Here is a 27,846-nt window from a genome sequence, read left to right as displayed (position 1 = left end):
GTCATGCAGAGGGCGTATTGGAGTAAGCAAATTGCTCCAAGCAAAACCACAGATGAACTAAAGCCCTTTGAGCCTCTGCCTACAGTCCACTTCTCTCAGGCTTCTTCCCACTTTTGAGAACAACAGTCCTTAAATGCCCAACCCTCTGGCCTGCAGAAAGTGCCCATGAGGGTGCCAGTTGTGGGTCTATGGTTCCCTGGCATAGGCTTCTGCTTGCCCTGATGACCAGCATCAATGTGAGGAATCTTATCTGGCTTCTTAATTGGAGTGTCTTAGAAGGGAATCTTTTAAAAGTCTTAACAGCCTATATTTCCATGCTTGACTACTTGGAAAGTTGACTTGAGTCATAGGAATACAGGAAGCTGCCTTATATTAAGCCTGACCATGGGTCAATTTAGTTGAGTAATCATGTATCTGCACTGACTGGCTATGACTCTCCAGGGTTTAAGACACAAAAGAGTTTCCTAGCCCTTCCTAAAGTTGCCAGGAATCGAAGCTCAGACCTTCTACAAGCAAAGCAGCTGCTCTGAGCCACCGAGCTAAAGGCCCTTCCTCAGGGAACTTCTCTCAAATCCCTTTGAGTTCAGTGGGACTTACTCTCAGGTATGTGGTGTCAAGATATTCCTGTCTTGGGCCTAAATTTTGGTCCCGGCCAAAGTAAAAACTTTGGTTCAGCAATTATACCTAGACTTCCGGCTGTGGTCTGGGATCGTGAGCTAGCTGTCTCTGGTCCTCAATTGCCAGCAGGCCCAAGATTTACTGCACCTGTGTTATCTACAGAAGCACAGTATCTCAAGGAAGTACTGTACACGGTCGCTACTTGGAATAACATTTTTCAGTTGTCCTGTCATGGAGGCCATTATCAGACAGAGTGCCTGGAAAGTTACAATTAAGAAGCCCTTTTCCTGGCTGAGGTGAGAGCAGGTAAGAAGGTATTTAAAAATCTGCCTCGTATTATTTCTCCCTCCCCCAGCCCCTCATGAGCTCCTGGCTAGTCACCCCACTTTTGTCAATCTTTTATACTTTTCCTGACTGGCACGTCTTGTTGGGGGTCAAAAGAGTGTTTCTAAAGCATTGTAGCTCAGGGTATGTTATGTTAATTTTGTGTGTTTCTGTATTTTCCCAAATGTGCCTAAATTCTTAATTTGTCTTGCTCTTACATCTTCTATTCTTATTTGCTGAGAGAGTTCTCGCTACGCTGCTGTTTTAGTGTTATATGCTTTACTTTTGTGTGGTTATTTGGCCTGAGTGAGTGGACTAGTAAAGGGAGTGGTGGTAGCTTATTACCTTGGAGTGTTTTGTTCACCCTGAGGTTTGGACTAAAATTTTCATTCAGCACGGAGAGGCACAGGCCTGGATTTTCGGTGGGGTTTGAACTGCATTTGGGGCAGAGGGCAGGAGTTGAGCAAACACGGATTCCTTGACATTTGGTATCATTGTCATGGTATTAACTATTCTGGGGCATATTCAGGTAACTAAAAGACACCCCCATGTCACTCCATGGCTAGGGACTAAAACACCCCTTGTACCCTGCGTCATAAAGAGGATTATTCCAAGACTGTGTGTAGAATCAAACCTTAAAATAGGTCACTTCCTTTAGGGTCCTCATCTCAGAAATGCCGGTTTTTCTGCTTAGTTGAAGGTGTTTTTTGTTTTGCTTTATACAAATACAAAATGGTATGTGCCTAGTTGGCTAGTCATAATGCAATAACAGGCATGCAGGAAATACTAATAAAGTCAGGCCAAAATCAGCTGAGCACTAAAAAAAAAAAAAAATCTAGTTGAGGCTTGGAAAAGCAGACCTTAAGGTCAAGTTCCACAAAAAGTTCTGCTTTGAACTGAAGAGTATCTGGTGCAGAGAAATGTTGTGAGTTGTGAGTGCCAGGGTTTGTAGGTGCCAGATTCCTCTAAATTCCTGGGTCTGATGGGTGTTAGAATTTAACCAACCAAGTGTTGAAAAGGCTGGCATACTGGGTTTAACAAAGTATTAAAGTACAGGCCAAACCAGCTTCCCGTGTTCAGGAAATCACCTGGGAGATCAACCATTAGCCAAAGACAAAAGCCATTAACTAATGACAAATGGGTCGTTAGAAAAGCCAGAGGGAGGGGACTCTGAGCCAGATGGAAAATGGGAGGGGGCCCTCCATCAGCTCTGAGTTACCGTATTTTGCGCTCCATAAGATGCATTTTTTTCCTCCTAAAAAGCAAGGGGAAATGTCTGTGCGTCTTATGGAGCGAATGCCTATGGATGGCGGGGGGATCCTGCTGCAGTCGCGAGCGGAGGAGGGAGAGAAGGAGAGCCCGCTCGCTTTAAAGGAGCAAAGCGAGAGAGGAGCTGCTTACATGGGTGTAAGCGGCTCCTGTCCCGTTGGCTGCTTTAAAGTGACCGTGTTCTCTTTCCCTTCCTCCCCGCTCAGCTCGCTGAAAAGCAGCAAACCCCTCTCCTGCATTGTTAGCTGCCTCCTTCTCCACACACCCCACGCGTGCTCCTTGTCCCTTCAGTGTTTTTCCTTCCCTCCCCACTTAAAACATGGTTACAAAGCACAGATCCACATGGATCCTCAGGATTTTTGCATTGGGTCACCCCAGGTTCACCCATCAGATCACATAGCATGTCCATGACTACAGCCTGCACCAAAAAAATCACGCACCCACTGTTGCCTGGGGCCACAATGGTGCAAAAACGTGGTTACAAAGCACAGATCCACATGGCTTCTCAGGATTTTTGCATTGGGCTACCCCAAACTCAATGTCAAATCACATGTCTGTGGCCACAACAACATGAACCACAAAAATCATACATCCACTGTTTCGTTCAGAATATTTTTTTTTCCTGTTTTCCTCCTCTAAAAATACGGTAGTTTGAAGACAAAAGCAGAGTTTTACAGTTGGTGTATGTGTGTGTGTGTGCTGTCTTTGAATTGTATTAGACTGCACAGTCAGAAATTTTGAAAAAGAGACTTAAAAATTCCTGAAGAATGTACACTCATCTTTCCCCCTAACTATTAAAGTGTATTAAGTCAATCATAATAATTACTAGGAACAGAGCTATTAATGTTTTATTCACTTAGTATAGTGATAGTTATTAAAATCCTTATCATTTTGTCTAATTAGTATCACTCGCCTATAAAAATATCAAGTAGGAAATGTATTAACTGAGATGGAAAGATGGTGTATTGTAAGTGATTCCATTTTAGAGTGCTTCGTATTAAGCTATTTTCTTTTAACCGGCCAGTAGCTTGTCTAGATTGATTCACAACACCTAAAACATTTGAACATTTAAGTGTTCAAAGCACAGTGTTCCTCATGTTTTCATTACTGCCTTCTGTATTCCATGCCTATATTGTCACCTTATAACACAATTATATCACACAATTTTGACATTCTGAGGTATGAAACTTTGGATCTCATTATTCATGTGACGAAACTTTCTTCTCAATGTGTCCTTTTGCGGTTAGATTGACACTCATTTCTGTGGTAAATGATCAAAGCTACAGTTTCCAAGTACACAATAAATATCACATCTCAGCATGTGGGAAGCACACTCAGAAGAAAGCTTGAGAGGCAAAAGAAAGTTTGAGAAAGAAAAGTCACCTTACTGCGGCTTTATAATGAACCGCCTCTCCTGTTATGCAGAGGCAAACCCAGGTTTGCCATTGGGTGTGCATTCTGTGTTTTATATGTGGTTTCACTCAAACCACTTCAGTGTCATCTCCAAAGAGGCACAAAATACCTTCCAATCCAGACCCCAACTGATGGATGAACCTGAACGATGCAAGTGTTTGTGATCGTTGTTGCTTTTTTTGTTTGTCACACTCACATTATATATTTAAAGTTAATCCTTGAAACATTTTAAGTAGACACCTAAAAATGGGAAGTATGGTGTTGCTCTCAATTGAAGCATCATCACCTGGAATCCTTGGGCATGTGTATTCCACCACATACACCCCCTTTTCTGGCTGAGCACTTTGAACAATGGATTGCTGTGGTTCATAGTGGAAAATTAAAATGGCAGCTAGACACAAGCTGTTACTGCTCCTGCCCACTACCATGGCCCATTGATGCCCATCTATGACATTCAGTGATTCTGATGAGTTTTGTGTGCGCCAGCAAGTTTATAAATTTCTCCACAAGCAGGAGAGCAGGATCAGAGAACAGGAAACAATTATGTGTTATGGAGGCAGATCCATGTAAGGGCTCTTCCTTCAGGGAGGTGACATAGATCAGCGACTGAACATCTGTTTTGCATGGAGAAGGCTCCAGGCTCAATCTCCAGTTAAAAAGTGATTGGGCAGGAAGTGATGGAAAGACCTCTGCTTGAAAACTTGGAGAGCCACTGCCACTCATAGTAGACAATTACTGAGCTAGATAGGCAAATTGTCTGACCTGGTATAAAGGCAGGTTCCCATTTTTCAGTGCTTTCGGTAGCTTAGCAAGTCTGAACTCCTTAGAATACAGTGTAATCAATCACTAGTTCCTCCGGTACCTCAAGCCAAGTATATGTAGAAGAAGCCCTGTTTGGAATTGCTGATGAGCAATGTTTCAAGAACAACTCCTATCTACATGCATCTCAATTTAGATTAGGCTGCTTAAAGAACCACACGGTTTCCTGCTACAGTGAATAACCACAAGACAGCCCAGTCACATCCTTTGCAGCTGAAGGTCACTAGCTTCATAAAAGCAGACAAGAGCCGATCCATAGGTGGAGAAGGCTGTTCTGCTGGTTGCACGGGGCTCATACTCACAGGAGTGAGTTATTGTCAGGTTTTAAATTAACAGTGTGGTGCTCCGTTAGCACAAGCCTGACATTAATACACCATGCAGGCGATGTTCAGTATCCTGCAATAATTTTGAGGGTTTAGTAGGAGAACCAAAAAGAATGACAGCACAGGGAACCATAACAGTGGCTTAAGAGAAATATTAGCCATTAGTCCGTGATAATGAAATTACTTAGTTTTACAATTGACTTACTAATTTTAATCTCAATAAGTATTTGTAAGTAGGAAGGAGAGCATGGCTGTAAGAGAGTTCATTAGTGCTTTATATTGCAAAAATGAATTAAAATTAAATACAGGGGCAATGATAAATAATAAAAAAGATAGTTAAAAGGAACTGTGCTAGATGTGATCAACTGTTAAGTTTGGGCTACTTGGGTTTTCTTCTTACTTTATTATTTCTATAAATCTCATTTTGTTTGTGCCAGTAGGCAGAGAAATACACTAAAATAAATAGAAAAGCAAGAAAGTATTCCTTAGAGAAACTGTAAATCAACTAGAAGCTTTTCTAGACACAATGCCCCATTGTAGACTTATCTATCTAATTTATACCACACTTTTCTTAGGCTCCCAAAGCAGCATAATAATAAAACAATTAGTAAAACCCTAGTATAGCAAACTAAAACAAAGAGGCAATTACAAACAATAGTAACTCTATAAAGCAATTTTCATACTGGGGTGCTGTTGGTGGGAAGAAAGAAGAGGTGGGTAGGAATGGAGGAGATACTCAATTCAGTTCACATTTAAAGCTGAATCAATCAAATTATTACTCTCTGAAAAAATATGAGAACCAAAATACAGCCATCCTTCAAAATTCTTATCTGAATTTTGCAATCAGCATGTAGATGAGAAAAGGAAAGTCCACCTGGAGAAAAGACCTGAAGTAGCCTTTGCCTGTTTCCCTCACACAGAGAAATCCACAGATGGGGTACTGCTTCCAAGAAGGCCCTCTCCCCAGATACATAAAAACTGGGAGGAAACTGTGTCAGAGGCTTAGTGCTGTCCAGCTGGCCATAGATAAGACTCCGGGCTCCCAGCCAGTTCCAAACAATTGATTTATTTGACAAAGTTCAAACGTACATCTCCAGCGTTTCCATTAACCTCCTTCCCCTTGTGTGCAGTTGCTCCCTCTAATGTTACTTCCTCCTTTTCCGCACCCAGCATGCAAGTCTGCGAAAACTCCTCCCCTTACTTTCTCTGTGTACAGCATGACTTGTCCCAGGATCATCCTCCTCCCCCTCTACGTCAGACTGACTGTCAGACGACAAGCTGCTGATAATCTCTTTAGGCTCTCTATAACTGCTGGTTTCTGTCCTTTCATCTTTTCCCGTTTGCCTCTCCCTGACAAACTGGGAGTGACATCAGGATGTGTGTCTGAGATCTGCACATGCAGAGGGAAGGGTACTTTCCCCCCATCATCTAACAGCAACAACAAAAGTAATCTTGGCTATAACTCCTTTTCTAAAATAAGAACAAAAATTACTTTAAAAAAAAAGTGTGGTGGACCATAGAATTCTTTTAAAAAACCAAAATCATTAAATTTTCAAATTATATATTTCCAAATAAACATCTTTCATTATACCCATACATTCAACAATTTCCCTCCCTCCGCTTCCAAGGTTCTTTTTAATTTACCCACATTTCCTGCATATTCTTATATATCCATCTAATTCAGTTCTCCCATCTTCCCTTTTAAATATGTTATACTGTTGAATTTACCTTAATACAGACAGTGTTTTCAATTGTGTGCAATTATTTTATACATACTCAGCAAAAAAAATTCCACTCTTTAAATACATGTTCCTCTTGCTCTCTAATTCTACTTGTTAGACTTGCTAACTCTGCATATTCTATCATCTTAAGTTGCCAGCCCTCCTTAGTAGAAACCTCCCTCACCTTCCATTTTTGGGCTAGCAAGATCCGAGCTGCCGTTGTTGCAGATATAAAAAAGTTTTTCTGACACCTGGGTACCTCCATCTGCACCATTCCTAACAGGAATGCCTCTTTTTTTTGGGGGGGGGGGTATGTTGTTTTAAACATTTTTTCCATCTCATTATATATCATTTTTTGACTTTTTTGCATGTCAATGTTTTTTTTGACTTTTTTGCATGCCCACCACATATGTAAAAAAGTTCCTTCCATTTCTTTACATTTCCAACACAAATCCGATTCTGATTTATACATCTTGGCTAGTGTACTCAGGGTTAGATACCATCTATGAATCGTTTTCATGTAGTTCTTCAACGTGTAAAAGGTAAAGGTAAAGGTACCCCTGCCCGTACGGGCCAGTCTTGACAGACTCTGGGGTTGTGCGCCCATCTCACTTAAGAGGCCAGGGGCCAGCGCTGTTTGGAGACACTTCCGGGTCACGTGGCCAGCGTGACATCGCTGCTCTGGCCAGAGCCAGAGCCAGAGCCAGAGCCGCACACGGAAACACCGTTTACCTTCCCGCTGGTAAGCGGTCCCTATTTATCTACTTGCACCCGGAGGTGCTTTCGAACTGCTAGGTTGGCAGGCGCTGGGACTGAGCAGCGGGAGCGCACCCCGCCGCAGGGATTCGAACCGCCAAGCTTTCGATCGGCAAGCCCTAGGCGCTGAGGCTTTAACCCACAGCGCCACCTGCGTCCCTTTCTTCAACGTGTAGCATGCAGTAAAGTTCAGATCTTTCTTCCAAAGTTTCTCCCAGAGGTCTAATTCTATACTTTGCCCTATATCAATTGCCCAGTGGGTCACTGAAGCTTTAACCAATTTGTCTTTTGTTTCCCATTCCAATAATAGTTTATACATTTTAGACAATAGTTTTTCATTATTCTGCAATAACTCTCTTTCAAACTGTGAGCTTTGGTCCAAAAATCCAAACATATAATATACCGTATTTTTAGCTCCATAAAATGCACCGGTCCATAACACGCACCTAGTTTTTAGAGGAGGAAAACAAGAAAAAAAATATTCTGAACAAAACAGTGGATGTATGATTTTTGTGGTTCATGCTGTGGCCACAGACATGATATGTGATTTGATGGTGAGTTTGGGGTAGCCCAGTGCAAAAATCCTGAGAATCCATGTGGATCCGTGCTTTGTAACCACGTTTTTGCGCCATTGTGGCCCCACAAAACAGTGGATGTGTGGGGTTTTTTGGTGCAGGCTATAGCCATGGACGTGCTATGTGATCTGATGGTGAATTTGGGGTGACCCAATGCAAAAATCCTGAGGATTCATGTGGATCCATGCTTTGTAACCACGTAATTGATAGTACTGTAACCAGTCAGTAACCTGTCTCCTTATTTCTTCCATTGGTTTCAATCTGGGTTCCCTCCCTGAGAAGTCCAACAAGTCTCCATAGGTTGCCCACTGTCTATCCATGTTGCTTCTCTTGATGTAATTGCTTCAACTATAGGGGTGTCTTTCTTTCCAGCAAATTCTTGTATTTCTCCCAGACTCTATACAAATTCCTCCTCTTGACATGATTCATAAAACTCTTATTTATTTTAGCTTTCCCATACCAAATACATGCCCAATTCTAAGAGGATACCCTTCTAGTAGGACAACTCTTCAGATCTCTTCATTTACAGTGCTAGTCACAGGGGCAGCTAGAAAATCCAGCCATTTGCAGGAGCCACACTCTAGTTATCATTCTGTATCGGTTTTGAGGCTTAACCCTAATTAACTTTTAATTTTACAGTGATACCAAACATGCCAGACAGAAGCATTGCAGCTCAGCATTTTCCTTGAATACAAAGAAGGCCACAGGAGATACCGTACTTTCCGTTTATAAGACGAGTTTTTTTTTACTCTAAAATAATGTTCAAAAATGTGCCTCGTCTTATACATGGATAGTGAATGGTGGGGACAGGTGTTTGGCTGCAGCCACGAGCAGGAGATTTGGTGGCTGATTGTTGGCTGCTAGAAGGGCTGTTTTGGATTGGCTGCTGCTCTAATTGGGTTGGTGATTGGTTTCTGCAGCAAGGACTGCTGTGGATTGGCTGTCGCTGCCACGATTGGTGGCTGCTGTTCTGGGACGTGTGTGATTGTCAGCGGACAGCTTTTCTCAGTCGGGTTAGCGATTTTCTGCTAGGGAAGGGTCTGTTGGCGATCGGCTGTCGCTGTGGCAAGTGGAGTTGGTTTGGCGGTTGCTGGTGATTGTCAGCGTCGCTGCTGCGGGTGAGAGATTTCCGGCAATTCCCCCCCCCCCAAGCTGTACACCTCTGGGCAACCCCCCCCCCTGAAAGCTCAACAACTCTCAGGCATCTCCCCCCATTTTCTTAAAATTGATTCCCCAAAATAGGGGAGTCTTATACACAGAAAAGTACAGTAATAGGAATAAAATGTTTAGAAAAAGCAGTAGGATAGCTCTCCCACTTCTCACGGTCAGTATCTTGTTTATTTGCTTACGTAATTTGCACCCCCACGTGCCTTGAAAGGGTCTACCCTGTGATCGTAAAATAAGTACATTAATAACATCATACAAATCATATGGTAGAAGGGTAAAACAGAGAAACAGTTGTTATAGACCATCACAGTTTGAAATTGAGGCAAGAAATTCATTAAAGTTTATTTAACACAATTGGCACTTTTTTCTCCAGTAAAACAATGATCCCTGATTTAAAAAAGATTCTTATAAATACACAGAAAAGAAGAAAAAAAGATATATTGGAGGCCTCAGTGTATAGTATAGTGGTGAGCACTGTTGCTTTGCACCAGCTATAAAACGCTTTTTTAAACCCGCTGTTTACTGCTGAATCGAAACAAGTGTCACTCCACAGAAAACCCAATGGGTGTTTGTTCAGATTCAGCAGTAAACAGTGGGTTTTCCCAGGAAAAGTTGTGTAACAAAATAAGAATCTCTCAGACTCATGACTAGAAATCATGAGGCAAATGGAAGTGTGGATGAGTCCATGCGTTGCAGGCAAAGCATGTTGACCTCATTGAACGGCTGTGTATTCAGAATTATCTGGTGTTTTGGGTCATGAGACAACAACAGTAGTTGGTACTGGATATGTTTGCCACTGCTCTGCATTGCTCTGCATCAAATATTACCTTTATTCTTATATAAAGAATGGGGTCTTGTTTGGTGAGGGTTTGTTGCGGGGTTTGTTGCTGTTGGTTTTTTGTATCGTTACTTTAGATTTTTGTGGTGGTTTATGTAGAAATTGTTCAGTTTGGTTTTGTATCTTTAAATGTTTTGTTTATTGTTTATGACTACTTTTTATGTTGTGGTTATGCATTTATTTTTTTATTTCATGTTGTAAGCCGCCTTGAGCACAGTTTGAGTGATGGAAGGCTGTCATACAAATAAAATTATGTGTGTATGTATTATATTGGGAAACTTAGTGGTATTTACTATTAAGAATTGAAAATGGAATAGGTTTTTCGCCCTGCATGCTTGAATGTCACAAGAATCCAAGACTCTTTCTGCAAGCTTCTCCCCTTAAAACAAAATGCAGTGAATGCTATCACAAACAACGATTTATTTTTTTCCACTAGCACAAGCCAAGGCAAATATTTTTGAGACTGAGGCATAAGCATATTATTTATGTAGATTTCCCCCCTTATTCTACCCCAAAGGCTCTTGTGATTTAAAAAATATTCTTATCCCATTTAACTTCCAGCATCAGGCTGAGAGATACTGCCTTGCTCAAGGCTATATGGTGAGCCATCAGTGGCTTAGGAGAATTTGAATCTGGGTTTCCCACATCAAAATCCAACAGTATCTCTACTGTGTGAATATTCCAAATGCTCCAGGCATGCAAAGTTTGTGTCTGTATTTTTTTTTTGGGGGGGGGAGTGAGGGAAAACCATGTTTGAATTATTTCCTTCCCCCGAGCCCCGAAAAACCCCTTGCTGTTCAAAGAGATCTAGCATGCCAGGAAGAAATGGACTTCCTAGTCTTTCTGGTGCAGTATTTTCCGGTGCAGTTTTTTGTGAGAAGGTAGTCTGCGCAGACTACCTTCCCACATCTGCACAGCCTGATGTGTACAGTACAAATATATGTGATATTGGTCTTCATGCTTCCATACAGGCAGAATAGAAATGTTCACCCATTGGCATGCAACATCTTCTGAGCAGTGTGTAAACAAATAATGATGTAACTGAAAGGCTGCATCAGTTGGTTGGAAAAGATGATCTCATGAGTATCGACTAATTTGCCAGCCTTCAGCCTTCCTCTGTCTCTCTAATCAAAGGAAGCAGCTGGGAAGAAATGTGACATTTTAAACCTTCCACTGCCAAAATAGAATCTAGTGAATAACACTGCTTCGCTTTTGCAGTGGGGCAGAAAAATCATTTGAGGCTTTGAGAGTGTTTTGCATGCAGTGCCTTCATTTTAGTACTGGCATCTCCCACTCTCACTTTTACCATGAAACAGTTTGAAACCAACTTCTGAAGAGCGGCATTAAAGACAGAGCAAGCCTATTTGTGCTGACCACCATTTTCCTTCTGCCAGAGATGGCTCCCTGCTTTGAGTCAAAACTAGACATTGTGTAGGTGAAATTAACCTGCACATTTTTAGACCCCAGAGTAATCACCACAGTCTCTTTGATGGTGAGAGAGAGAATGGAAGAGCATTTGGCCATTTAACCTTCTCATTCAGAGGGCTTTATAGCGTCAGTCCTGGGCCATAGAGAGGCAACAACCATACAAAGTGGATACTATTGTTAAAAGTGAGCCAATGGCTGGCCTGGATGAGTGGAGTCACTGTAGACCCCTATGAGCATTTCATTGACTAGGAACACTGTGGTCTTTAGCCCTAATGCGACTTACCATGTGGGACAGCAGTATGCAGGTGTGTGGGTTCCTGATTTCTCACCCTGACAATCTCCCATTTCTCCGCTTCTCTCCTGATTAATGGGGAATTGGGGTAGAGGGTTCCTATTCAGTGAAATCCTCAGGTGCTTTCTTACGTGTTTTTCCTTGTAAGAGAATTTTGGGTATTGAATGGATCTTGTCTGAGCACTCAAGTTTTCATTGGCCTCGTGAATTCTGTGATACATGCCAGCAGAGGCTGTAGTTTGATAGCACCTTGTCGCTGAGGTGTGGAAACAGGTGCTGTATCTCTTGCTATGTTCCCTTCCCTATCCTCCCTACTACTATAGAGGCTTCAAGAAAATAATTATAAGAAGAAAGGAAGAGCCTTGCTTAATCAGACCAAAGGTCGATATAGTCCAACATCCTGTTCCCATAGTGGCCAACCAGATTCCTATGGGATGACCGCAAACATAGGAGGCAACTCCTAGGGTCCAAGCTCCCTTTGGTCCCACCCACCCGCCCACCAATAAAATATTTGAGGAGGCTGGGCTGACGTGCCCCCCACAAGTTGGCACCCTGAGTTTAACAATACTCCTCTGCATGCATGCTTTGTCGATACTTAATCAGCATGATAGAATCAACACAAATTAAAAACAAAACGGAATGTCTGTTGGTATGAACAGAAAAGGCTGAAGTTGCTTCTCCTATGCAGATTCAAATACATGTGGCTGTGGACTGCTCTGGTCTAATTTGAATGGGGGGAAGTGTATTAACAGCAAAATAATGCTCAAATGTGGACAAGCGCTCATTAGCTCCACCTTTTTCAAGGGCCGCATCCTTGTGCATTCCACACAATGTTACTTAAGAATCACTGAAATAATGTACATGCTTTTCAGAAGCAGTTAAAAAATATGCGTTGATTTTTTTCATCTGAATTTGCTGGATAGCTCTATCCAAGCAATTTCTCATTATGGACCATACACAACAACATTCCTTTGCTTAGCCAGCACTTCAGATGAGAGGAGGTATGCCTTCTTTTGTTCTGTTACCAATGGTAAGCAATATGACTGCCAAAACTCTGCCATCTCTCTACAGGAACATTCATCATACACACAAAAGTTTGTTTTTGCCTGTAAGGAGCTATTTTCAGGGGCTGGAGGAAGAGTGCACTTGAATAAGTTATTTACAATGTGATGCTTAGTCCTGTGTCATATCAGCAACGGGAGCCAATTCATATTTCCTCCTGTCACATGGCAACGCGAGTCAAATTTATTTGAATCCCTTTGCCAAGTTAAGCAAATGGTGTGCAGAGGTACAACGAGGCGTGCAGAATGCATTCTGTTGTTTCACAATGGGGACAGACTGCAGCTTGGTGTTAAGAGTACCTGCTTTACATGCAGAAAGTCTGGTGTTTCCATCTACGGCTGGGACTGGGAATTTCCCATGTCTGAAACCCTGGAGAGCCACTGTCAATCAGTGTGGATGACGCTAAGCTAGATGGAGCAATAGTCTCACTCAGTATTAGGTTGCTTTCTGCGTATTGCATTTCTTTAAACCTTTTATGTAGGATACAATTCTATGGTCATGTTCCTAGAGTAAATCCCATTGAGCTTAATGGGACTTATTTCTGTGTAGATTCATATTTGCTAGTTTTGTTTTGTCTTAAGTTTTAACATAAGAATATAAGAGCCCTGCTGGATCAGGCCAAAGGCCCATCTAGTCCAACATCCTATGCCTATGAGGAGCCCCAAAGGGGGGACCTGTGCAAAGAACACTCTCTGCATTCAGAAGCATTCTGCCTCCAACAGTGGAAGTAAAACTTATCCACTGTAGCTAGTAGCCACTGATAGCCTAATCTCCATGAATTTGTCTAACCATCTTGTAAAGCCATTCAAATTGGTGGCTATCACCCTCTCCTGTATGGTACCAGGTGGCTGATGTAGTATACTGTTTAACACAAAGAATTCCAACAACTCCTGCAGCCAAGTTGGTGCCAAATGTATCTGATTAACTTTTGACCACATCAACAAGGCCAAGAGCAGGGGCTTGTTGTCTGAGCAGCCCAGGACCTCTATACACACTGCCTAGACTTCTGCCCCAGGGATGTAACTTTGTTGCTGCTAATGCAGCGGCTTGACTTCACCCCTGGAGGCACACTCCCATTGTCTTTTGAGAGAGAGGGAGGCCAACAACAATGGCAAGGAGCAGTATGTCAGGTAAGCTGTATCAAGGATGGGGAAGCAGCTCCTTGCTTTGGGACCAAAGTGGGCAGACAAAAGGAAGCACACTGCTGCCTAAACTACTGAACGGGAGTAGACGAGTGGGAGGAAGGGAAAGGAAGGGGTTTACCAGGCTGGGCATATAATAAAACACTAGAACTGGTCACTCCAATGTTTTGTGCACCTTTCTAAGGAATCTCGGCAACTTGGTCTTCTGTAGCATCAGTCAGTCCATCATTTGACCTGTGGGACAGAACAGCATCCTCTTAACAAAAGAGGAAACCCTATCGTCCCTGAAAATAGAGAAAATCTCAGGAAACACCAGTCCTAGAACTTAGAACTAATTGCCATGATTACTTGGTGTATTTATTATTTCCTGTCCCCTTCCAGTGGCAGGTATGTGACACTCAACAGTGGGGCCATCTCTGTTGCCTTTATGGCGCTTATTGACCTTTTTTTCCCAAGAAGCCTTTCAGGTGGAGATCTTTATCCTGCTCTGTCTTGATATTGGATTTGAAACTGTTTCTGCATGTGAAATTGCTTTTCATTGTTGTTTTTTTCAGAGAAAATTCTATTTTTTTTCCATTGTTTTTAACTGTGAAATCGCTTCAAAACATTCAGTAGGAAGTGATTCGTAAACGGGATCAAAATAAGGTAAGTTAAATGCAAAAACTGATTCTATCCATGACTATCACTCTGAAATAACTGCTTTTTTATATTCATGTCATGTATCGGATGCTCATGTTATGCTGCAGACATGGCATGATAAGAGTGTTTCTATGAGATCTGAAATTGCCTTTGTGGACTAAGCACTGTGGCCAGCTCTGAGTGCACCCTTGCTGGCTTTGCTTTGTTCCCATCAATGCTGTGTCCCAATATTTGCATATAATGGGTGCTGTATAGTTTGTATAATCTTGACTAAAGTATGTGCCACATGTTTTATTATCTTCTTGTTATTCATTGAAATGTTTGCAATGTAGGAATGTGATGCTGATTATTATTAAATGCATATTAATTTTTTCCCTTAGGCATTACAATTTAATATGATTGATAGCTTATTTCAGCATTTTTAATTAATAGATAGTTTTGTTGGGTTTTGGCATTATTTCTTTTTCCATTTCCTTTTTTTGTAATTGTCAGGTGCCTTTTGACCGGCTATCTATTGCAACGAAAAGTGAGGTGCAAACATAAAGAGGGAAATGAAATAAACATAGGCAAGTGACATTAACTGTCTTCAGATGATTATGCCATGGTTAGCATGGGGATCCTGTTGCCCCACAAGATGGATCATTTGACACATGGATTGGTTGGTAATGTGCCCCCTTCCAACACACACGTGTGTGTGTGTGTGTGTGTGTGTGTGTGTGTGTGTATCCCCCTCCCACCATCCAGTCATATGGAAGGGCCACAGCTTAGTTGTTAGAGCAACTGCTTTGCATGGAGAAGATCCCTGGCTCAATTTCTGGCATCTCCAAGTAGGCCTGGGAATATCCCCTGCCTGAAACCCTAGGTGGCTGCTGAGCTAGGTAGACCAGTCATCTGGTTCAGTATAAGGCAGCTTCCTATGTTCCTAACTATAGGTAAAGGTAAAGGAACCCCTGACCATTAGGTCCAGTCGTGACCGACTCTGGGGTGACGGCGCTCATCTCACTTTATTGGCTGAGGGAGCCGGCATTTGTCCGCAGACAGCTTCTGGGTCATGTGGCCAGCATGACTAAGCCGCTTCTGGCAAACCAGAGCAGCGCACGGAAACGCCGTTTACCTTCCCGCCAGAGTGGTACCTATTTATCTACTTGCACTTTGACGTGCTTTCGAACTGCTAGGTTGGCAGGAGCAGGGACCGAGCAATGGGAGCTCACCCCATCACAGGGATTCTAACCGCCGACCTTCTGATCAGCAAGTCCTAAGCTCTGTGGTTTAACCCACAGTGCCACCCACGTCCCTATGTTCCTAACTATACCTCCAGGCAAAAGAGGAAAGTAGGGTGGCAATGATGCCTTCTCCACCCACTATTGGCTCCAATCCCTGATTGACTGACAGCCCTTCCTAGAAAAACATATTCTCCATCCCTGTGCTGCTATATACAGTATATGGTCAAGATGGGGTTATTCTGTTCAGAAGTAAAACAGTTGCATCCCTGTGTGGTGAGCATTTCCATTTCTACTCAAGGAATATTCCTAAGTAATACTATCTGATGATTCATCCAATATTACTATCTGATGATTCATCCAATATTAACATTGACTGATTACTTTCCTGGCAAGAAACTAAATGCACAGTTCTGGAGAATGACTTGGGAGTCTGTCTGCAGGCCAGAGCAATCAGGTATCATTCGTGCTGTGTTTCCCACACTTGGGTCTCCAGCGCTTCTTGGACTACAACTCCCATCACCCCTAGCTAGCAGGACCAGTGGTCAGGGATGTTGGGAGCTGTAGGCCAACAATAGCTGAGAAACTCAGCATTAATGTATGTTCTGTTCCCTTTGGTAATATTGTAGATGAGAAACTGGAAATAAATATGCCTCCTGGCTGCACTACTAGATATGTCTGTGATCTATAGAACAAGCATCCATAGTCTTTTGATCAAACAAAAATCCATCTTTCATTTGTGTTTGAACAAAGATCCCACTGTGTCCTTCCATTTTGTACAGCAGATACAGTAAATACTGAGCAGAAAGAGAAGAAAGAGGTTGCCCTTTTGTTCCAACACATTCCTTTAAAATTCTTACTTATTTAATAGTGCTTGGTGCTTTAAAAAATTGTTGTTGTTCTTTCTAAACTTCTTTGTAATTGATGCGTAATTTCATAAACTTCACATGTCTGTCTTCAGTCTTTTTTTCTTCTTTTTTACGTTAGCGTAACTTCAAAGCAAATCTGTGGCATAAGTTGAGTTTCTTACATGTATATAAGAAATATACATCAAACCTATGTTTTGTAGACTAACAATGCGTAGTTCACTGTCCAGGTCAGTTTGACAACATTTTCGCTTTTCTTTATAGATGCATCAAGCTGAGTAGATAAACAATGGATGGCAGCCTGCTACCAAAATAGATTTTCCCCAATAACACGTTTGTTACCTTGTGTTATGTAAATTCTAGTTGGCAAAGAAGTTTAGCTCCATTTGATTCCTTTCAGAATGCTCTTTTTGCCCAGTAGGTTTGGAAGTCATTACTTTTCTTGGAATTAGTTTTGAGTCAGAATATGTATTCAGTGGGAGACTGAAAAGGGGAATCACACGTGGAAGTATTTGGTAGAGGGGGTAATAACCCTTAAAAAATAATTTTATTTATAATTTTCATTTATATACATTACAACAATTATGCAGCAAACATTCTGACATTTCAAACTTTGACTTCCTCCTTCCTCCTCTTTCTGTGGTTCTTTGCATTTATTTTCATCATTTCCTGCATACTCCAAAGTAAAGGTAAAGGGACCCCTGACCATTAGGTCCAGCCGTGACCGACTCTGGGGTTGCGGCGCTCATCTCGCTTTATTGGCCGATGGAGCCGGCGTACAGATTCTGGGTCATGTGGCCAGCATGACTAAGCCGCTTCTGGCGAACCAGAGCAGCGCACAGAAATGCCGTTTACCTTCCTGCTGGAGCGGTACATATTTATCTACTTGCACTTTGACACGCTTTTGAACTGCTAGCTTGGCAGGAGCAGGGACCAAGCAACGGGAGCTCACCCCGTCGTGGGGATTTGAACCGCTGACCTTCTGATCGGCAAGTCCTAGGCTCTGTGGTTTAACCCACAGCGCCACCCGCGTCTCTTTACTCCAAATTATCTTAGTTTATTCTTTTCTTCATCTATTCACATATCTATCTCATACACATTTTTGAAACTGCAAGTTTTTACAATAATCCTGCCAATGTCTTGATCTGTTTACAGTTTGTTTGTAAATACTCAATAGAACATTTCCATTCCTTTCTAGAGAGTTTATTTTCTTGATTTCTTATTCTTCCAGTAAGTTTCGCCATTTCTGCATACTCCATTAATTTTTGTAGCCATTCTTCTCTCGTCGGGACTTCTTCTTCTTCTTCTTCTTTCCATTTTGGGGCAAATAACATTCTTGCAGCTGTAGTTGCATACATAAATAAATTTCTATACTGCTTAGGTGGTTCTGATCCCATAATTCCCAAAAGAAAAGCTTCTGGGTTGTTTTTTTTACAAATGTTATCTTAATCATCTTTTTCAATTCATTATATATCATTTCCCAGTAAGCTTTAACCTCACTTCAAGACCACCACATATGAAAAATAGTACCTTCTTTCTTTTTACATTTCCAGCACTTATTCGATTTTGATTTATACATTTCCATATTATCTGTTTCATATCCTTTTTAAATAAGTCATTCAAATGATGATATTGTAACCATGTTGTTAACATCCCTGATAAATCTTTAAACTCTTTTAGTTTAAATTCTCTACCCTCCTCTCTTAGCAAATTTCTGTCATATTTTTCTTCTTCACTGCTATGACTTCCATAGGTGAAAGCCAAAATGGTGTTTTGATCTCCAATAAATTTTTATATTTGTCCCATATGCTATACAATTTCCCCCCTAATTATATGGTTTGCAAAACATTTATGTACTTTCACCTTTTCATACCACAGATAAGCGTGCCAGCCAAAAATATTATCGTGAACTTCCAAATCTAAAATATGCAGATTCTTCAATAACAACCATTCCTTCAATCACACAGACAAAATGCTTCATAATATAATCTCATATCCAGCAGGGAGAAACCTCCTCTCTCTTTCATATCTATCAGTATTTTATTCTCGATTTCTCCCTTGCCAGATATATTTAGAAATATCTTTTTGCCATTTATTGAAACAATGTCTTGCCAGTCACCGGTATTGGTTGAAACAAAAATAGCATTCTTGGTAATACCGGTACATTCATTTTTATGGTCGACACTCTACCCAGCAGTGAAAGTTTCATTCTGTCCCATATTTGCAAATTTCTTTGAACATCCTCCCAAGTTATCAAACTGTTATCTTTATACAAATTTATATTCTTTGCTATTATCCATACACCTAAATATTTAACCTTCTTTTCAGTCTTTAGACCTGATATATATTTTTAGTTGAGAAATGACCCTTGTGCCAGAACAAGGCTGAAATAATTGAAACAGCTTTGGGGAAAGGGCTACTATATACATACTGCCTAATTCAGCTGAGTTTATATAATGTGACACTCCCAGGATAATATATTCATGCTGTATAACAGCAGGGATTCTGTTTTAAATATAACCACCTAGTTAGCATCTATAACATCTAGGGATGAATCCAGCAGCAGATTCATATGCTGTCCACTATCTGGAATGCAAGCAATATTCCTGGGTATATTTTACTGCGTGATGTCCCCATTCACTTATATATGGCTGTATTTATCCTTTTTGTTTTGCAAGAGACTGTATTTCAAGGTTGCATTGAGTCTCCTATGTCACAACCCCTAAATCTGCAAATTCTTCTTTGTCTAACCATTCCAGCCATGACTGGTCCTTAAACATCCTTGCATGTCTGTGTGGGACAAGTTTCCTAAAGTGTTTTGGTTTTGGTTTTTTTGTCAAAATACAAAAATGCACATTCTCTATTCTCTGTGAAATGGAGCATTGCAGGATAATTTGATATGGATTATTCTTCTTGCTTTACTGGGCTGCTCAATTAAATACTCTTTGAGTCAGTGTAATAATGTTGCCTTTCACAGATGGTTTTGTTCAGCCGTAGTGTCTTGTCTGGGCTATAGATTTTTTTTCTTACCTGCTTCTAAGTCTCCTTGTGTGTTTCCCACCATGCAGCAAATAGCAGCTTCACAGTATGTGGTTTTAATGGAGGGAAATGGCATGAGGGGGGAAAGGGTTAACCCTAGTCTTGCAACTGCTTACAGAGCAGCTTTTTAAAACCCTGTTCTTTTGCATCTTTATTTTTCTCCTGCCTTTTCATTGCCATGATTCAAAACTGAAAGACTGGTTTTTCTTCAAGTTTTGTTTATTGGATAACTTTTTAGATCCTAATAAAACATTGATGGTACTAACCCCATGGGAGGTTTGGGTACAGCAAATTTATTCAGTTCATATTTCCTGACAACTGCAGGGATCTGATCTAAAATAAAATGCCTAAGACATATGTATCTGATTTTCTGATGTTCTGGAGTTCTGTCAACAGTGGTTTGGGTCATATTTCTTTGCTCCATCACTGATGCTCCCACAGAGTTCAAAGCTCATCTGTGTGTTTATATCCCCAAGCAGTGCCTGGTGGTGACTACCAGAGCCTCAGGTGCATTTACACTAAATTTGAATGGGTTGGCACTGGGGCTTGGACATGTGCGTTGTTGAACTATTGAGCAGTCTCAAATTGTGCCTCTATCTTTTTCCAGTGGGAAGCTTTTGTAGCAGTGGTTGGGCTAATTTCAAACTCCCTCTTCCAAAAGGTCCAAGAGAGCAAGAGGGTTAAGGGAGAGAGAGAGGGAGAGGAGTCATGCTAGATGTTGGGCAATACTTGTTTTTATTTTTGGTATTTACACCAGCAATTCTTGTGAATAGACTGCAGGTTGGGCAGACAGCCCACTCCGTATACTGGACCCAGAAGATCCTGTTGGCACCTCATAGCTCAGAGAAAGCACAGACAGCAACAGCCAAAGTTTGGATTCCCCCTCCCCCCTCTGAAATAAGCCTAAATTTGCATATATAAAAATATGAATCGGCATAGTCAAATGTTGCGCCCCAAGTCTTTTTAATTAGCTAGCAATTGCTCCTGCTTTCAAGGGGGCACATCTCTTGGCTTCACCTTACAGTTTTCTGTAGAGGCATTCCTGGATTCCAGTAGACAAGCCTTTGCTTCCAGGCAGCCTCATGTTTAGGCCAATTCCATTCTTTTAAAAGAAGTGACCAGCTGAGGAGTAAATCGTCTCGAGACTGAGATGCAAAGCATACAGTGGGGCAAGAGAATAGGTCACTTTCAAGCTGGTCTCAGTCTGTTCCTGCCATCCTTAATAGACAGCTCCAGAGCAACCCTTTCTCTAGGTTACAATTGATGGACACATTCACCAGCCCTGTGTCCTCTGCTTTACATCTCAAATATCTTGGGGCTTGCCTTTGGAAGGAACTTGTTATGCGGAACTGAATGTGCACTTTTCGACTGGGTCTCTTGAAATTCAAATGCACCAACGCGGCATTACTATTCCATCTCACCCTGCTCCATCCATCACAGTCAGTCTCTTCCTTGTTCATGTTCTCCTGGGCCTTTACTGTTTTGTCCCTGAAATGGAAGATGTCTCATGTTTTCATGGGGAAAAAAGCTTGCATTTTAATTCAAAACCTCTCCCTCCCCCCATTTTTTTGTTTATTTGTGTGTGTGTGTTTTTACTTCTACTGTTTATTTAACTCTGACCTCCTCTCTTTTTCTTCCCTTTCAATATGTAATCATTTGGCTAAAGGTAACGTTAATTTTGGATAATTGAGTAACATGTTGTTTGTTTCTTGACCATATGCCACTTAGGCCCACCCACTGTATTAGTCTTAGGCCCCTCACACCTTCAATCCAGGCCTGAGAGAAGGTTTTTTTGCAATGAGGGAGAATGTGGTGCACAAATGCCATTTTCAGCACCAGCCCATGTTTATCATAGCGTATAGTTGTCCCTTTTATTTTACATGGACCAATTTAGAAATAAGAAGCTGTGTGGTAATGAGAGCCCAGGTAAGCTTGGGTTTGTTTGTTTAGGCTGCCATCTCCAAGCTGCACATTCTGAATCATTAACTAAAGCCAGTTCTTCTCTAGAGTAAGTCATTTGAGGACAGAGGGTTAAATGTTTACTAGATCTCCAACCCTGTTTTAATAGGAAACATCCCTCTATAGCATTTCTATATATGTAGGCACTGACCATTCAGTTCCTGATGTGTTATTTATAGCAGCCTTCAGAAAGGATGGCACTTGAATTGGTTATGTTGAGAATGTGAATGAAGAATGCATATTGGAGATAGAGAAGGTGAAGGTGTGGATTTGCAAGACAGTTGTCAGCCTTGCCACATAAGGCCCATTTTCTTTCCCATGTCTCTTGTCTAAATTTATTCATTTTCATTATCACTGGAGGTTGCTTTTCCTCTCCTTGTGAAGTGACTCATAAGTCCACTGATGTCAATCATAGTCTTCCCACTAAAGTAAATGGATTTTGGAAAAGGTTTGTGGGTCGTGTTTGTTGCTAGCTCTCCCTTGGATTGAAATTTTGTGAATTATTAACAGTGGTTTCTTCTTGGACTTCATAGATGATTGACAGAACGTGGATTATGTACCCCAGTGAGATGACAAATCATATATATGCAGCTTTCTTGATGCACATCATTAATGCAAACCCACAAGGTATCATGGAACAGGGTTGTTTCTTTCTTGCATGCTTAACTAATTTATTAACAAATATCTGAAATATTCCCTTCAGAGGGTGACTTTCCCATAACAGAACCAGGCTATTTATATACAAAAACAAAAGAAATGAGCCACCAAGATTTCTTCTTAATTTGTGCTTAGCGCCTATGAATTTGGTATACATAGTCATAAAGGGAAATGCAATCTGTGTCTCATTTAAGATAGAAGTCAGTTTGGGGCATTATGGTATCTTTCATGCTCAGAGAGAATGTGGGTTTAGGAAATAAGCTGCTCAAGTTGTCAAACAGCTGGTGTGTGTGTGTGTGTGTGTGTGTGTGTGTGTGTGTGTGTTTAAGGCTATTCATATATATATTTATTTTCATGTAAACTCCAGATTATTAAATACTGGAAGTGACATTATTAAATACTTTCTTGGACATGAGCACCAGGCTGGATTACTGCAATGCATTATACATGGGGCTGCCTTTGAAACTGTAGCTAGTGCAGAATTCAGCAACCAGATTATTGACTGGAAATAGGAGGTCTTGAATATATAATGTTCATGGCATGACTGCACTGGCTGCCAATAGTTTCAATTTTAAGTGCTGGCTTTGACTTACAAAGCCTTATGTGGTTCAGGACCCTAGTACCTTGCCATTCCCTACACGAACCTATATGGACCCTACATTTGTCATCTGTGCCCTCTCTGAGGGAGGTTTGGAGGGTGACACAATAATAGGCCTTTTCAGCATGGGCTCCCCCAGGTCCTGACACCATCGTTCTCAACAATGATGGTCCTGGCACCATCATTATCAACTTTTAGGTGACAGTCAAAAATCATCCTGTTTACCCAGGCATTATGGTTCTTAATCAGGATATATGGCATGATGATACTTTTGCCTGTTTTGGTGTTCATCTTTTAGAAGTGTTGGAGTAGGATTATTCCCCAGGCTAATCCAAATTCTGTGCCAAGAACAAATGAATCAAGCAACCCATATGAGGTTTGTAAATTGGGCAGATTTGCATATATGTGCTTATTTTGTGCATTTTTTTCTAATTCTGCAACACATGGGTTGGACAAAGGACTTTTTAGAACATGACAGTTTTATCACTTAAACCATGGCTAACCAACATGGGCCCCTCTAAATGTTGTTTGACTGCAACTCACGTCATCCATGACCACTGACCATGCTGATGACAGCTGGAGTCCAACAGCTTCTGGAGGGCACCATATTGGCTCCCCCTTATGTGGAAACATTCCTCTTGCCCATTCCTTTTTCTGCCTCTTGACATCTCACCAGACCTACCTATTTCCAGGCTTAATCTACGCATTTATGAAAAGCTACATAATATGGTAAACTTTTTCAAAATGTTGAGTTGTGCACACAACTTGCTTGCACAGAATCACATCGTTTGCATAACCTTGCTTTTCACCCCCCCCCAAAAAAAAAAGATAAATTGAGGACAAAGGAGTAGAGGTGGACTTAGGGGAGCACAGCCAGTTCGCCCACACTGGGCTCCAAGCCGAGAGGGCACTGCAGGAGGTGACACAACAGTGACTTAGAATCTAAGGTGAAAGGTGGTGTGCCTGTGCCAAATTTTGGCATTGCACTGAAATTTCAGGGCCCAAAGTCTGCTACTGAAAGGAGGGTACTTCTTCACACACAATGCATAATTAACTTAAACAATTTGCTGACAAAAGATGTGGTGGTGGCCTCTAGTTTAGATGACAGGGCAAATTCATGGACAATATGTTTCTTATGGTAGCTAAGCAGAATCTCCTGGTGCAAGGGCAGTATGGCACCCGGAGCTCCAGTTACTGAGAAACAACAGCAGGAGTGGTCTCTTGCCTTCAGGTCCTGCTTATGGGCTTCCAAGAGGCATCTGGGTATGTACTTTGTGAAACAGGGTGCCGTATCCTTACATTCTTATGCAGAGATATTGAACAATGGCACACTGTTGTGCCAGATGGGGAAAAGGTGGTGTTTAGCAGTCGAGCGTAAAAGGTATGTAAACCAAATAGTAACAAAAACTGCTGTGCTCCAGAGCAGTTTGACTTCCTGTGGAAAGGCAACGGGCATAGTTTTAAGAGGCAACCTGGGACCTAGATCACCAAATTGCAATGTCTAGGAAAGATGGATGGGAGAGAAGCCTTCCTTGATAGCTTTTTGAAAACACAGCCTTATCCTATTTGAATTCCCCCACTTCTTTCTCTGTCTCTGGAGAATGATTGCTGGTGATACAGTTCAAAGTGAAGGCACTGGGGATCTCTTGGATGTTGGGAATAGCAAGACCTCTGCGAGAAATGCTGATTAATCTGAAAGGGGGAAATGATAACAAATGGCACCTGACTTTGACTTTTAAGAGGGCAATAAGTCATTGGAGGGCTTCCTTAATGTGCCCTGGGATGCCAATGACTAGCAGCTGTTTAGATCTCATTTCCCTTCTGGTCTAACTGCGTTCTCATCAGCAGCACATTAAGCAGAAACGTACAACTTGGGTCTTATGAACAGAATGGAGCTTTCCCAGCGTATCTGGCTCAACAGAATGCTCACAAATGGCAGAAAGCTTGGTTTCTAACATCTGTTGGCATCTTTGCTGGGCACAGCCAGCTGTTGAGGCAGAATATTTCGTGTGCTGAAAAAAATGAATAAAAGGAAAAAACAATGAAATCCTTAAGCTCACAAGAGCCTTGTCATTTCACACATGTGAAAAAGTGTTCACTCATTTCTGCAAAACCATTCAAATGTTTCAAAAATAGATTTGAGTTATTTAAAAAAATTAGCACAATGTCAATTTCAGTGGCGCTATTGTGTCTGTTTTGTGCACAGATGTCTGACGGAAGTATCTGCTGCTCTGCCAAAGGAAAATGTTACAAGCTTCTGGGATATAGAAAGCCAGAAAACAAATCCACTTTTAAAAAAAGAAGGGGGGGGGGATTTTGACTTTGAGGAGCAGTGTTTTGATGGTCTCAGCCAAACCTTGTGAAAATTCTGTTGCCTTGTAAAGGTAAAGGTAAAGGTACCCCTGCCCGTACGGGCCAGTCTTGACAGACTCTGGGGTTGTGCGCCCATCTCACTTAAGAGGCCAGGGGCCAGCGCTGTCCGGAGACACTTCCGGGTCACGTGGCCAGCGTGACATCGCTGCTCTGGCCAGAGCCAGAGCCGCACACGGAAACGCCGTTTACCTTCCCGCTGGTAAGCGGTCCCTATTTATCTACTTGCACCCGGAGGTGCTTTCGAACTGCTAGGTTGGCAGGCGCTGGGACCGAACAGCGGGAGCGCACCCCGCCGCAGGGATTCAAACTGCCGACCTTTCGATCGGCAAGCCCTAGGCGCTGAGGCTTTAACCCACAGCGCCACCTGCGTCTGTTGCCTTGTAAGCGTCTTTAATTCCTCCGAGGGTAACTGAAGTTGGATGTGTAAGTAAGTATGTAAAACAGGCTCATGTCATGTTTCTGGCTCTTGCATTGTCTGTGAATGCTCAGTGCAAAGGAATAATGTGAATAACTGATGGCTGCTCCAGGAATTCTTTTATATGTCCCTCCCGGCTACTTGCTCAAGCTGACAGCATGTTGCCACTGCCCTGCATGGTAACCAGGGGTGCCCAAGTTGAATAAAATATGGGTGTGAGTGTGGGTGTGTCAGGTAAGCCCTGCCCTATGTAATAGATCGCAAGACATGGCACACTATTTGAATGGTAATGCCCATGAACTTGGGAGACGGCCCCCTCAAATATTTTATTGGGGTCTGAAGGGACCTTGGTCCCTCGGAGTTGGCTCCTATGATGGGAGTTCAGTTGCTGTGATGGGCAACAAAAAGCCAAGAACTCTGTATGCATTTGGTTTTAGCAGGATATTTGCAGCGCCATGCTGAAACCGCCAGGTGTGCACCTTCAGTATGAGCCAAGCAGAATACTATGCAAATGGGCATTCAGATAACTTTGGATGCGCCTCCTCCCCAACCAAATGCAAGTTAACAATGTGTGGGCTGAGTCTGTGCCTATGGCAAAATGAATATGTGGTTGGTTGATTCATTCATTGTCTCTGTAAACCCCAGACCTTAATTCCCCTCTTCCCAATTCAAATTTGCAAAAGGAGCCTTGTGTGAAAGATGAAAGGCAGCAACAAATGGGTTAAAACAGAGGACTTGGAATGTGGATTTGCTTCCTGAAATAGAAAGGACTTACAGTGTCCTGCACTAGAGGTGCTCTTTTCTGGCTGAGGTCAGATATGCTTAATGAGAGCACACAAGGGCAGATGCCCATGGAGAGATGAAAGTGTGCTGACATGAAGCGGGTAGCTATCCAGGGAAGGATAGCAAAAAGGCAGAGGCCAGCCCTAGTGGGGAGCAGGTGGAGTGAGGCAAGGGGGAGCCCATAAAAATGATTCGAGCCCATGAAGTCAGTATTCCAAAGAGCTGCCATTGGTACAAATGGCTTCATCCCATATCCTGGGAAATGTGCAGTTTGAGTCCATCTGTGGTCAGCAAACTGGAAGCTAGAAAGCTGCTAACAGAACTGGGAAATGTTTAATACAACGTAAGAAAAAATATTAAAAACAAAGACTCTGGAAAAAAACAGCAGTGGCTTCGCAGATAACCTTTAACTGTGCTTATTCTTTTGGAGAACCTTAAACAGAAAGGGTTGGGGCGTTTTTGTGCAGGAGCTTGACTTGACAGTGGTTGTCCTTTGGGTCTGCTAGCTGCAGCTATGTAATAAACAAATCACTGAGCCAGACTCAAAAACAAAATATAAGCTACCTACCCCTCCCCGCAAATGTACAAAAAAACCAAGCCACACATTTTCACAATACTTTCGTGGAAAACGTTATTGTTAATGATTAACTTTCTGAAACATTTAGCAGTACGTCAGCTTTAAGGGCAAATGACTTAGGACTTATTCTGATCTTGTTTGTATTGAGACATATTTAGAACAACCTGTCCAGAAGACAATCGGATCACATTGGGGCAGTGAGTTTAGGATGACTTCTAATTCTGTTTGCAGTTGAAAGAGCAAGTCATGCAGTTTAATTGCTCAATGTTGGTATCATGCAACATGATTGGATGGGTGTATTCCCTCTTCTTCTAAAAGGGTAACTTCTGCAAACTTTGCAACAAATATATGAACAAATGACCTATATAATTCTGAAGTGAACTGCTCCATGCTCCAAGATATAGGATAGATTGTGATGTCTTGATCAGTTATGCACCATCCTGAGGGTGAGATACAAATGGGATATTGCTGGCACCTGTATGTTTTGAGAGACATTGGAGTGTGTCTCCAGGGGTGAAATCTAAACCACTGTGGCTGCAGAGAGTGACAACAAGACTCTCCTCTTGGCCTTGCTGGTGTGGTCCAAAGCAAGGAAGAGCAATACATTTTGCACCAGCTTGGCTGCAGGTGTTGCCAAAAGGAGGCGTACGCCTTCCAGTTGTCTTAGGGATTCTACACCTGATTTGTGTAGGGTTTACTCCTGAGTCTTTTCTTCTCCCGAAGATGTCCTGCAAGGCAGCATCCCAACAAATGGGATAAAGACATAACTAATAATTCTTGACCAAAGGTTATAGGAATGTCATTTGCTCTTGGTCACATAGTAATGGTAAGATGATGGTGTGATTACTACAGCTTCTGGACAATGAAAAGGGTTAGCCTTCCATTTCAAGAACCCCCAGACCTTTCACTGATGCACATTACCCACTTCATTGCTATGACTCTTGAAATCTGGCATGATAAGTAGATAGCATGT

General features: G+C 41.9%; 1 long non-coding RNA gene across 3 annotated transcripts; it reads left to right on the top strand.

Annotated features, from left to right (window-relative positions):
* Nucleotides 1-609: 609 nt before the first annotated feature.
* LOC307220319 lies at nucleotides 610-23,101 on the top strand. 3 transcript variants are annotated; one of them, XR_013840833.1, is made up of 4 exons: nucleotides 610-924; nucleotides 14,879-14,952; nucleotides 22,004-22,097; nucleotides 23,024-23,101. It is a non-coding gene; the product is annotated as an uncharacterized lncRNA (long non-coding RNA). The 3 variants fall into 3 exon arrangements; XR_013840834.1 differs by lacking the exon at nucleotides 610-924 and adding an exon at nucleotides 1,412-1,471; XR_013840832.1 differs by lacking the exon at nucleotides 14,879-14,952.
* The last annotated feature ends 4,745 nt before the right edge of the window (nucleotides 23,102-27,846 follow it).

The sequence above is a fragment of the Podarcis cretensis genome (assembly GCF_951804945.1).
Source record: "Podarcis cretensis genome assembly, chromosome: 1".
Taxonomy (NCBI): domain Eukaryota; kingdom Metazoa; phylum Chordata; class Lepidosauria; order Squamata; family Lacertidae; genus Podarcis; species Podarcis cretensis.
Note: the sequence above shows the minus strand (reverse complement) of the source record. Positions and strands in the feature narration are given on the sequence as shown.